The sequence below is a fragment of the Gavialis gangeticus genome, unplaced genomic scaffold (genome assembly GCF_001723915.1).
Source record: "Gavialis gangeticus isolate Ggan-Ray unplaced genomic scaffold, GavGan_comp1, whole genome shotgun sequence".
Taxonomy (NCBI): Eukaryota; Metazoa; Chordata; order Crocodylia; family Gavialidae; genus Gavialis; species Gavialis gangeticus.
The window spans coordinates 7,816,943-7,827,392 of record NW_017729024.1 but is presented as its reverse complement, the minus strand read 5'-3'; the positions used below and the strand labels follow the sequence as shown (position 1 = coordinate 7,827,392).

At 42.8% G+C, this 10,450-nt stretch overlaps 2 long non-coding RNA genes across 4 annotated transcripts in view; both read left to right on the top strand.

Annotated features, from left to right (window-relative positions):
- LOC109297220 overlaps window positions 1–10,450 on the top strand; it is a 117,683-nt gene that overhangs the window by 94,954 nt on the left and 12,279 nt on the right. The window lies entirely within an intron of this gene.
- The window catches only part of LOC109297221, a 7,822-nt gene continuing 74 nt past the window's right edge, over window positions 2,703–10,450 (top strand). Inside the window, exons 1-2 of the long non-coding RNA XR_002097249.1 lie at window positions 2,703–2,857; window positions 5,782–5,783. This is a non-coding gene — a long non-coding RNA (uncharacterized LOC109297221). The remainder of the gene's footprint in view (window positions 2,858–5,781; window positions 5,784–10,450) is intronic.

Sequence of the window (10,450 nt, the reverse complement as noted above, 5' to 3'; positions counted from 1 at the left end):
GCCAGGAGCTGGGCTGGCGGGGGAGGTTGGGGGGCTGGGGGAACGGGTTTATCTTGTGAATCATGTGTAGGTGTTTGCATACCTCCGCGTGTTAATATTGTGTGTCACACTTTGGCACTCTTAAAAGGATCACAAGGCATCTCAGAGTGCCGTAAAACCCTGTTTGAGAATCACTTTTGTAGCCAATATCTAGTCTGGTTTGTTTTTAGTGGGTAGCATGGGGCTTAACTCACAGCAAATGTCTTCTTAATTGCTAATGTTGGCAAGTTCCTAGGGATAGAAAGTTGAGCTGGGATAGTGCTCAGGCTGGCAAGTAGCTTAGTTTGTGAACAGAGTTAAACTCCAATTTTATTTTATCTACACAATTAGAATGACTGAAGCTTTGAAAGCAAACCTGTTGCTTTGTTCTTCTACATGATAGCTTCTAGAAAGAAGAATACTTCTTCAACTTACCTTCTATCATTCTTTGAAGGTCCAAAGTGAGAAACTTTCCCCCAGATGCAAAGATATTTAAAATGTAGGAAGCTAAATACGCTGTTAGCTCTTATTAATAATAATAATAATATTCAGCTCTTCTGAAGGGGTTGAATAACAATAATGATGCTATATTAACACTAATTTTGCTGGAAGATCAACCACATTTGTAACCTAGAAAAGAGTAGACTGGTCATGCACTAGATGGAGGCAATATCTACTCATTCTAGGTGCAACATAGTAAATAAAATGTCTTCCTGTGCAACCATTGCTCCCACCCACACAGAGGAACTGATTGTGTGACTTCACTTACTGCAGGGCAATGGGAAATGTTTGCATTCGGAGTTTAATCTGTTTAAACAGAAAAAAAAATTGTACTTATCTTGATAGGCAAAGAAAAAAAAGCAAAGAATCGCCACTCACATATAGTAATCTACTAGCTTTACATTTTGTCACAAACCTTTGCAGTAAAGGCAAGAAGTCTAAAGAAGCGACATATCAAAGTACCACTAAAATTCAAAGGATCTTACTCTTTTAGGTTCCTTTGAACATCTCATCTATAAAATACTTTGTTGGTCATACAAACTCTGCAAGAAAACTGCTTTGTTGCTATATTTCAGAGCTAATACATGCACCATGTCTAATGTTCCACTCTTGCATGTCACTGAGCTGACATGACTGCACTGGCTCCCCTAGAAATTGGGAGCACAGCTTCAAAGCAAATCAGGTCTTTTCAATCATACATCTCAATATAGACTATATAACCATTAGGGGTATGTGAAACGGTCCATATTCAGTTCAGATTCAGCCCGAATTGGGGACAGTGATTCAATTCATTGATTTGGATCACTGTCCCTGATTTGACTCTGCCAAATCTGAATCTGAAGATTCAATGCTGATGCTGAGAATCAGTGAGTCAGCCATATACACAGCTTTAAATTTTTTTTTCTACATACCTCAAGGTACCAGGCGCAGTTCATGAATGCTGCAATGCTGAGACAGAAGGTCTCAGGAGCGTGGCGGGGGGTGCCCGCTGTGTGCTCAATGGTGAACCTGGAAGTAGACCAGAAGTGCTTCTGGTCCACTTTCAGTTCTGCTGGGGAGTGGGGGGGGGCCCCCCATGTCTCCCCAGCTTGGCAATCAGCCCCCGGGTGTCTCCCCAGACCCAGGAGACACCAGTCGCTGAGCCAGAAGGGCATGGGGGGGCCCAGTGTGCTCCCTAGAGGACCCAGAATTGGACTAGAAGCACTTCTGGGTCTGCTGCCAAGCGTGTTGGGGACACCCTCCCCCGCATTCCCGTGGGATGCTCCATCTGCCCTAGCATTGCAGCATTCATGAGGCACCTGGTGCCTTGAGGTATGTAGAAAAAACATTGAAAGCTGTGTCTATGTCCAAATCTCTGTCCAATGGTGGGCTTTCACCCCAAAAGTCCCGCCCCTATCTGTGGTAGAGGCTTGTCTCTATCGATCTAGGTGTCATCAATCTTTGGAGCTCATCACCTGTCTGAGTGGCTTTTTTTTCTTTTTCTTCCTTTCTTACTCTATCTTCTACACTAAGACAGCTTTAGCACCTCAGCTTACAAGCTGAAGTCCACCGCAACGTCTTGCTGGCCCCTCCCACACATCCGCAATCTTGCCTGCCACAACTTGTCATTACAGGAGAAAATAGAATGCTGGGGCTTGTGGGTCTCGATGCTTTGGCTCTTGCAATTTGTCTTAGTGTAGTGAGAGCTCCACCAACCCCTACACCCTTGCCCGTTCCACAGGGTGGTAATTCAGTTGTCTCCACAATCTCCTTTTCAGCAATACAAAAAAAATGCTCCTTTGGTCTCTAGGTCTGGCCAATCAGTATCCTCAGTGGGCCTGGCTGTACCTCCCCCAGCTGGAACCTGGCACAGACCTGCCAGTAATCCTAGCCATTCTTTTTCCTGGCTTATTGTCCTGATAGTTGTAAACGCACTATCTGGGGTGACTTTCCTCTCACCCTAATGAAAAGGAGAACAAAAAAACAAACTGGCACTTCTTCAGCCCTTATAGTCCCAACTTTGCGATACCCTTTTTCTTCATCACTGCTATTAGGGTCTTTACAGTACCTTCTAACTGCCTTGCCCCAGTTTCTGTTTCTCTCTGGGTGTTTCCTTCAGGGTTCTCTCCCCCAGCAACTCCCTCCACAGAGTTGCTTCCCTTAAGCCCCGTCTCCCTTGTTTCCTCAGTGCCTCTGGTTCTCCCTGCCATCTCGCTGCCTCAGTCAGTCACTTCCAGTTTCCTGTGTCCCTCTTTTGCCTGCCCTGTGTCTCCTTTTATCCTGGAATTCTGGCTGACTCCCCCTCCCCTCCTGAAACACCGAGTGAAGAAGGAGCCCCGCAGAGTTCTTTGCAATACAGGTGGGGCCATTTTACTTCTCTGGGGCTCTTCTCTTTCCTCACAATCACCGAATCTTTCTGAATCAATTTGGAAGGTTCTGATTCGATTTGGAAAGATTAAAGGGTCTCCTGATTTGATCTGGATTCAAAGATTCAGCCACCGAATTGGGTGGAATCTCTGCCAAATTGAATCAGGGACTAAAGATTTGCACAGCCCTAATAACCATATCCTCAGTTGGAGTAAACTGATATCACCCCATAGAAGTCAAAAGGAACTCTGTTGATTAACAGCACCTGAAGAGCTGACCTAAGATGCCTGACCTTAGATATTTGAAAATATTGGCCTTTGACTTTGTGGGTTCAGGATAAAGGACAGTCTCATGATCAGGAGGCAGCTAGAAGCAAGTAAATATATAATTTAAAAAAAAAAATAAAGGACACGTGATTCATCAGTATGAGCTAACAAAAGGTCTTTATGATACTACCATCCTGAATCTCCTTGAGAATATAAGGAAAGATCAAAAGTAGGACAGTTTCAACAGCAAGTTGTTTCACTTATCAAAGAGAGAATAACGTAGAAAACAGTGTCTCAACTCTATGATTTCCTGTCTCCATGATCTCTTCTCCTCCTACACTATGATGATCCCTGCTGTGACTCATACCTATCTTAGAGCCAAGTACACTGTTTCCCAGAAGTCCTTTAAAGACAGTGAACTCACTCAGAACTGACATCAGGGCAGTGCAAAATTTGTCCCCATGGTTGTATGTTCTTTCAGTCACTCTTTTGTCACTATGTATTTTTAAAGCACTGCATAGCATGTGATTACATGAAGAAAATATGTTGAACTCCAGTACAGTGGAAAGAAAGCATCTCATGAGGGGCAGTTGCTCACAGGATGAAACCTAAGCACGATTCATGATATTGGATACAGAATTGTAGAGAGGCAAATGGGACATATCACCACATGTCTCCAGCACTCCTGTGTTGAGCCCAATGAGTACTACTTAGAAGCATTTTCCTCCCATTTTCCTTGTGTACCAAATCTTGGAAATGAGGCAGCATAGCTAGTTTAAGGCAGCCCTGAATATGTGCCAAGAAGTTCGCCAAGACAAGGGTCAGGGAGGAGCTTTGAGTGCATGTTCAAAGTTGTTCTATGCTGCCTACACTGCCACATTTCCAGGATTTGATGCATGTGAAGTGAGAGTAGAGGCTCCAAGGCTAATTACAGAGGTGGGATAGACCCACCCTCAAAATAACTAGGAAGAGCTTTTAAATCATGTACCCCTTATTTAATATATAAACGCTCTTTAGCAAGGTCCTTTCCTATTCAGTAAACAATTTGGCTAGGGACAGACATTACATATAAACCAGTTTAAGTAATCAGAAACTGGCTTAGACCTGCAACAGAACAGATGTTCAGTGCACATAAACCAGTTTGAAAATGGCTAAAACTGGTTTGAGATAAACGTGGTTGAATGTAATATCACACTTAACTGATTTGGGTCAAAATAGTTTATGCAATGTCTGTCCTAGTCTCCTTGCTGGTTTAAGTTAAATCAGACTCCCCCAGCATCCCGGCATGCTCTCTGGCCTGGGCAGGACTCTCTGCTCCACAGCAGGGCTGGCCCCTCCCCTCTGCTCCCTGGCTTCAGCTCTGGCAGAGACTTGCAGGCACAACACCATCAGCCTGGCTTCCTCCTGCTCCTCCCCTCACTTCACCACTCCTTGCTAAGTAGGTATCTCTCGTTCCCCTCTGCCTTACACAGACGCACAGCATTACCTAGCAGACCACATACTGGCTACCATCTGTGCTGTGCCAGACAGCAGCGTCAGCTTAGGGCTTTTTGGAGCTAATCAACAGCTCAGCTCATAATGTCCCTCTGGTCCTTTTTTGTTTAAGAGAGCTCAAATTGATGAAAGACAGTTTGTTTTCTGATGGGATGATAAATGCTGATAACAGAGCTGATAAATGCTCTGTTATCAAGGAGGTGGGGTAACTCCTCCCTAATCCTGCTGGGACCTGGCCACATGCCCCTCAGCTCAGCCCTGTGGAATGGAAGGGAAGGCTGTTTTAGCGCTCCCACCTCCCCCGACTTCTAGCCTGAGCCACTGCAGGCATGTGGCTGCATGTCTGGGATGTCTGTACATTTACACACTGATTTTAGCCTAGCCAGATTAGACTAAACTGCAAAGATCAAATCAATTCAGGCTCAGGCTTTTTGAATGTCTGTCCCTAGCCTTTAAATTTGCCCTTATACTCAGGTGCTTAAGCTGGATTTAAGCATTCTCCTGTGCTTCAGAGGAATGTACTGTAGTACTCAGTTTATTGTTACTAGGGTCCACACTGTTGTCAAAGGAAATTTTGCCTGAAGTGAGGCTGTATTTGAGCAACTGATAGTGCAGGTCTTGGCTCACTGACTAGGCCCAGGTGAACATTTTCAGAACCAGGCACTGATTTGAAGTGCCTCAGTTTTTGAAGACAAGGTTCTTGGGGTAAATTTGATATCTTTTATTAGACCAACTAAATAGTTGGAAAATTGTTTTTTTTACAAGCTTTCAGGCACAAATGCCCTTCTTTAGTTATAGGGAGAATCTGCTGGTGTTTGTGTGCTGTCTTGAGTGGAATAGAAACTTAAGCCAAAATGCAAATGTGTGGCAGAGAAGATCAGAGGGGCTGAGTAATAGGTATGAGACAGGTAGTTGGGGGGCAAGGGAAAGGAGAGAATGCTGATCTGTTTATAGTACATAGCTGGTAAAATGTAGAGAGGTTACCTAGGGTTATCAGATGGCAGACAAGTTATAACGTGCCATAAATCCAATGTCTATATTTAGTCCATGATTTTTTCTTTGCAGTAGATTTATGAAGTGAAGTTTGTAGGCTTGTCTACAAAAGGTCTTTTGTAAATTCCCTGTGAGGTTTAGAAGTGAGAGATTGGAGAAAGAGTGGTTGTCTTGTGAGAAGTGTGCACCCACAGGTAACTGGGTATTCTTGTCTTTGATAGATTTTCAGTGTGCGTTCATTCTGGTACACAGTTGTTGTTTGGTTTCTCCTACATATTTTTCATCAGGGCATTTAGTGCACTGGATAAGATATATGACATTTCTGGAGGTGCAGATTTAAGATCCAGGAATGGTGATGGTTCTGTTGTGAGGTGTAGTTATTGTGAGAATGGTGGAGATGTGTTGGCATGTTTTACATTTTTTGTCCTGGCATGGTCTGGATCCAGCTTTTGAGTGCAGACTCATCCTGATACAGTTCATGCTTGATATTCAGAGATAGCAAAAACCAGCAACTCCACCTGGTGGAGATAAGAACATTTGACACCACTGAAAATTTGACCCCAGCTGGCTCAGCTTGGCTTACAAAACCTAAAACATCAAACAATTAAAAAATTAATGAATGCTATTTAAAAAAAATAACTGTAGTGATTTAATGAATCATCCAAGATGCAACACTTAACCAAAAAATCCCTTGTCACTGAGATATTTCATTAAAAATATTTTATCCTCTCCATCCTGACACTCCCCAAAGTGATTTTTTGCCAATTTAGAAAGATAAATATTTTGTGAGGAATAAAACTTATCTTTCTACCAAGACAACTGTATGGCAATATTTCAATCAGTTAGCACATTAACATATTTCAGAAAACAACTGCCACATATTGTCAATATTAACGCCTGATACAAAAGCAGGAAAATCAAGAAAACAAAGCTCATCTTGGAACAATTCCAGTCACCTGCTACCCCTTTTCTTCCACTCTTGGTCTTTCTCAGTATAACCAAGATCTGCCATTGGTGTGAACATATTAAGTTCACATAAATGCATATTTAAATTTACTTCTAAAAGCATATTATATGTGGCTAATAAACTGCAATGACTTTACAGGCACTGATATAAATGACTGGTTACATATATATTTAATCAACGGTCTGTTTTCTATGTTTCTAACTATTCTTTAAAAATACATATCCCAGGCTTGCTATAGCAGTCAGAAAAACAATAAATGAAACACTATGTAATGAAATAGAGAAACTGACAGCTGGTTTTAAAATAATATATTTTAATATCCTAGTTTCTACATATGAGCCACAGGGTATTTGACGTAGTTATTGATGTGTGACACTGAACATGAACATGCCCTTTGGTTCCTCAGTGTTTGCAATGCTATGCACTCTACCCTTGTTGGTCTGCAAATCTAGGACTTCTGCACTAATTCACTGCCTTTAATGGAGTTGACATATGGCTTTACTCTATGCCTACCCTTTATTGTTTTATTTCATAGAGCACTTTGAGAACTAGCATGAGGAAAACTGGGCCCTTAGTTCTAAGTGCACCTCCTTATCAGAATATGTAGCGGACCATGATATTGTATACTTAAGGTTTGGAGCATCAACGGATAGTGTTTGTCGTTTGTACATAGTTAAACAGCAAGTAACAATGTGAGATAGCAGCCAACCCATTTATTTCTGGTGAAGAATGTCACAGTGTGTCACAGGTATGCCCTGCCATGGGGGGAGGGGTCAGGGTTCAGAAGCTGAGGGTTACAACACTAGGTGTCAGTTTAAGTCCAAGGTGTCATGCTGCCTTGGGTTGAGATGGATCCATGTTTGAGGCCAAGCCAGAAGTCAGGAGCTGGAGAACTCAAAACTCTTTAGAGCAAGCAGGAAGAAGGTACTGAAGTCTAAGGCAGGGGGTGAGGCAGGAACAAGGGTCGAGGGCATTGGTGATGTGCAGGTGGTGTACGTGAATGCATGTGCACCCCCTGAGATTGGCTGTGCACCCGCTGGAAGCGCCAGCTGCAAAACTGGAAGTGCCATTGGAAGGGAAGTACACTTCTGGTTTCACTGCTGACTCAGCAATCGGCCACTGGGGGATCTCCCCCTCATCCCTGATTTGGTGGCCCCCCAGACTCGGGAGGCACCAGTCACCCGTGGTCAAGGGTCAACGGCTGGAGCAGGGCAAGAGGCAAGGCAGGATGGTCTAGGGCAGAGACAGTGACAGAAGTACTGCAGAAGAGTCCCAAATACAAGGCTATAAACGCTGTTGCCAAGACAAGTGTCAGGGTTCTTATAAACTGTCCATCAAGGGCTCGTGACTTCTATTGGTTCCCCTGATTCATGTGGTTCACCTGCAGCATAGGCCTTCATCCAGAAGAGCTGTGTCTGAGCCCCAGGCGTCCTGCCATAGCAGAAGAAAAGATATGTACTAAGCTACATTTGTGCAGAGATATCTAAACAGCCGAAATAATGTAATCATTACGAGATATTTTCCTGACAACTGTATTATTTTTTATTGTGTCTTTTGATTTTGTTCTGGTATGTGAATGGAACTCAGTGTCATAACTAAAGCAGGGCAGTTGCCCAGGCACTGACTTGAGGCTGCACATGGGGGAGGTCAGAAAAAAGCAGCTGCTTTTGCAGTCGCACAACCACACCAGTGGTGCAGCAGGAACTGGAAGTTGCCACTGCCCCTGTGTGGGGCAGCTGCCCCAGGCACCTGGCCACACCATTATGTTTCTGATAGAACTCAACCCTACATGGCTTACTTGTTTTTTGTTTGGTATTTGCTGCATTTGAGACAATTTTCCATTTGTCAACAGGTCACATTTTTCTCATAAACTGAATGTTGAAATAAACAATATTTTTAATGAGCACATTGGTCATTAAGTAGCAAAATATTTACTTAAATTATTTGTATATATGCTGAATGAGACTGAAGCCCAAGCCTTTCCACCCTTTAATGGGTCAGGAGTGGAATGAAGAAAAAATAGACATTTCCTCAGGTAGGAGCTCTCTGTAATGCTGTGTGTTTGAAAGTGCCTGATGATTTCTTCTTGTTTGAGGTTACACATAAAGCACAATTCTCTTAAGAAAAAAAAGAATGGTTGTTATGAAAGGAGACCTCTGACTGTTTAGTAATATTTTCAGATGTGAAAGTATGCTGTATAACAATATAGCTTAGGATATGGTAGGTTTAGCCTTCAATCATAATACTGGTTATCCTACATTTTAAATATAAATATACTTTCAAAGCAGAATGCCTGAAGACTTTAGTAGCCTGTTGCTTTCTCAAGTACATAACTAATTTGGCTCAAACCAGTTTACGTAATGTCTGTCTCAGACCCCTTGCTGGTTTAATATCCCGACATGCTCTCTGGGCTAGGCAGGGCTCTCTGCTCCACAGCAGGCCTGGCCCCTCCCCTCTGCTCCCTGGCTAGAGCTTCAAAGACTGCGGGCTGCTTCCCCACTCCCCTCACCACTCCCTACTAAGCAGGAATTTTCCCCTCCCCTCTGCCTTGCTGAGGAGGCGTCTGTACATTACCTAACAGACCACATGCTGGCTATGGTCCCTGCTGAATCAACAGGTAGAATCAACAGGTAGCTGGTAATGTCCCTATGTTGTTTTCTTACTTGGGTGATAAACACTGTTAACAATTTCCTGCTGGGCTAAGCAGAGTTCCTGCCAGAGCCTGGCCTCGCCCCACTCAGCTCCATGCTGTGGAAGGACTTGAGGGCTGCTTTAGCTCCCCACAGCTTCTAGCCTGAGCCACTGCAGGCATGTGCCTGCATTTCTGGGGTGTCTGTCTGGTTACAAAACTGATTTAGCCTAGCCAGGTTCAACTAACCTGCAAAGATTGAATCAATTCAGGCTCTGGCTTTTTCAATGTCTGTCCCTAGCCTAAGAAATCCTTACCTCTCTGAGAAAGTGGAACTTTCCAACATTATTCCCTGAGTTACTGCTTCTGTTCCTATTCATATGAAATTGGCCACCTGTAGCACCAGGATCCAGTCGGGGTGAATTTTAATAATTTCTACTTTCCATGATCACTCACTCTACCTATACAAAGTCTCTTCACTCCTAATTTTAGAGATTCTGACATGCCTAATATAGTCCTATCTTCTAGTCTATATATCATTTTTAGGTTTTCCATTAAAAACAAAAAAATCTTCTTGGGCTGGAAATGTCCAGGCTTTTTTTCAGTTCAAAAGAATTTTTTGAAGGGTGACAAAGTTTGAGAAGAGTGGTTCCATTAGTTTTCGGTTAGAATATGTGCCTCAAATGAAATATTTTGCACTTGGATAATGCAAAAGGCCAAAACTGGATAGCTCAAGCTTGGTGTATTTTATAGATTTCATTGACATTTAATAATCAAGCCAATTTTAGAGAAAATTGACATTATTAGCAAGTTATAGATAATTAATGTTGTTTGTGCACATTAGTTATCTATTGCTGGAAATGCATATTTGTTAAAAGCAGCACATATTTGTTAAAAAGTACTTTACCTATGAACATATTGTCATCTTAACACATTAATAACTTTATCACCATTGAGCCAGTTCTCTTCAAAGCTGGTTGGTAAGGTAGGTAACTGAGAGTTTAAAAAGCAAAACAGAGTTGATTTTTTGAAAAGTGTTTTTAGGTTTTTGAGTTAGAAAGTTTAGATTTTGAAAGTTCAAGCTTTTTCATTCAAGGCTCAGGCCTACTTAGTTCAAGGGTAGATGGGACTGTTTGGGAAGTGGTGGGTGTATCTACAGGTGCTATTAGTGTGACTGAATAAACTCTGGGCAGAAGGCGGCAGCACTGGGAGTGGGGCTACGGTGGGGCATTTTGG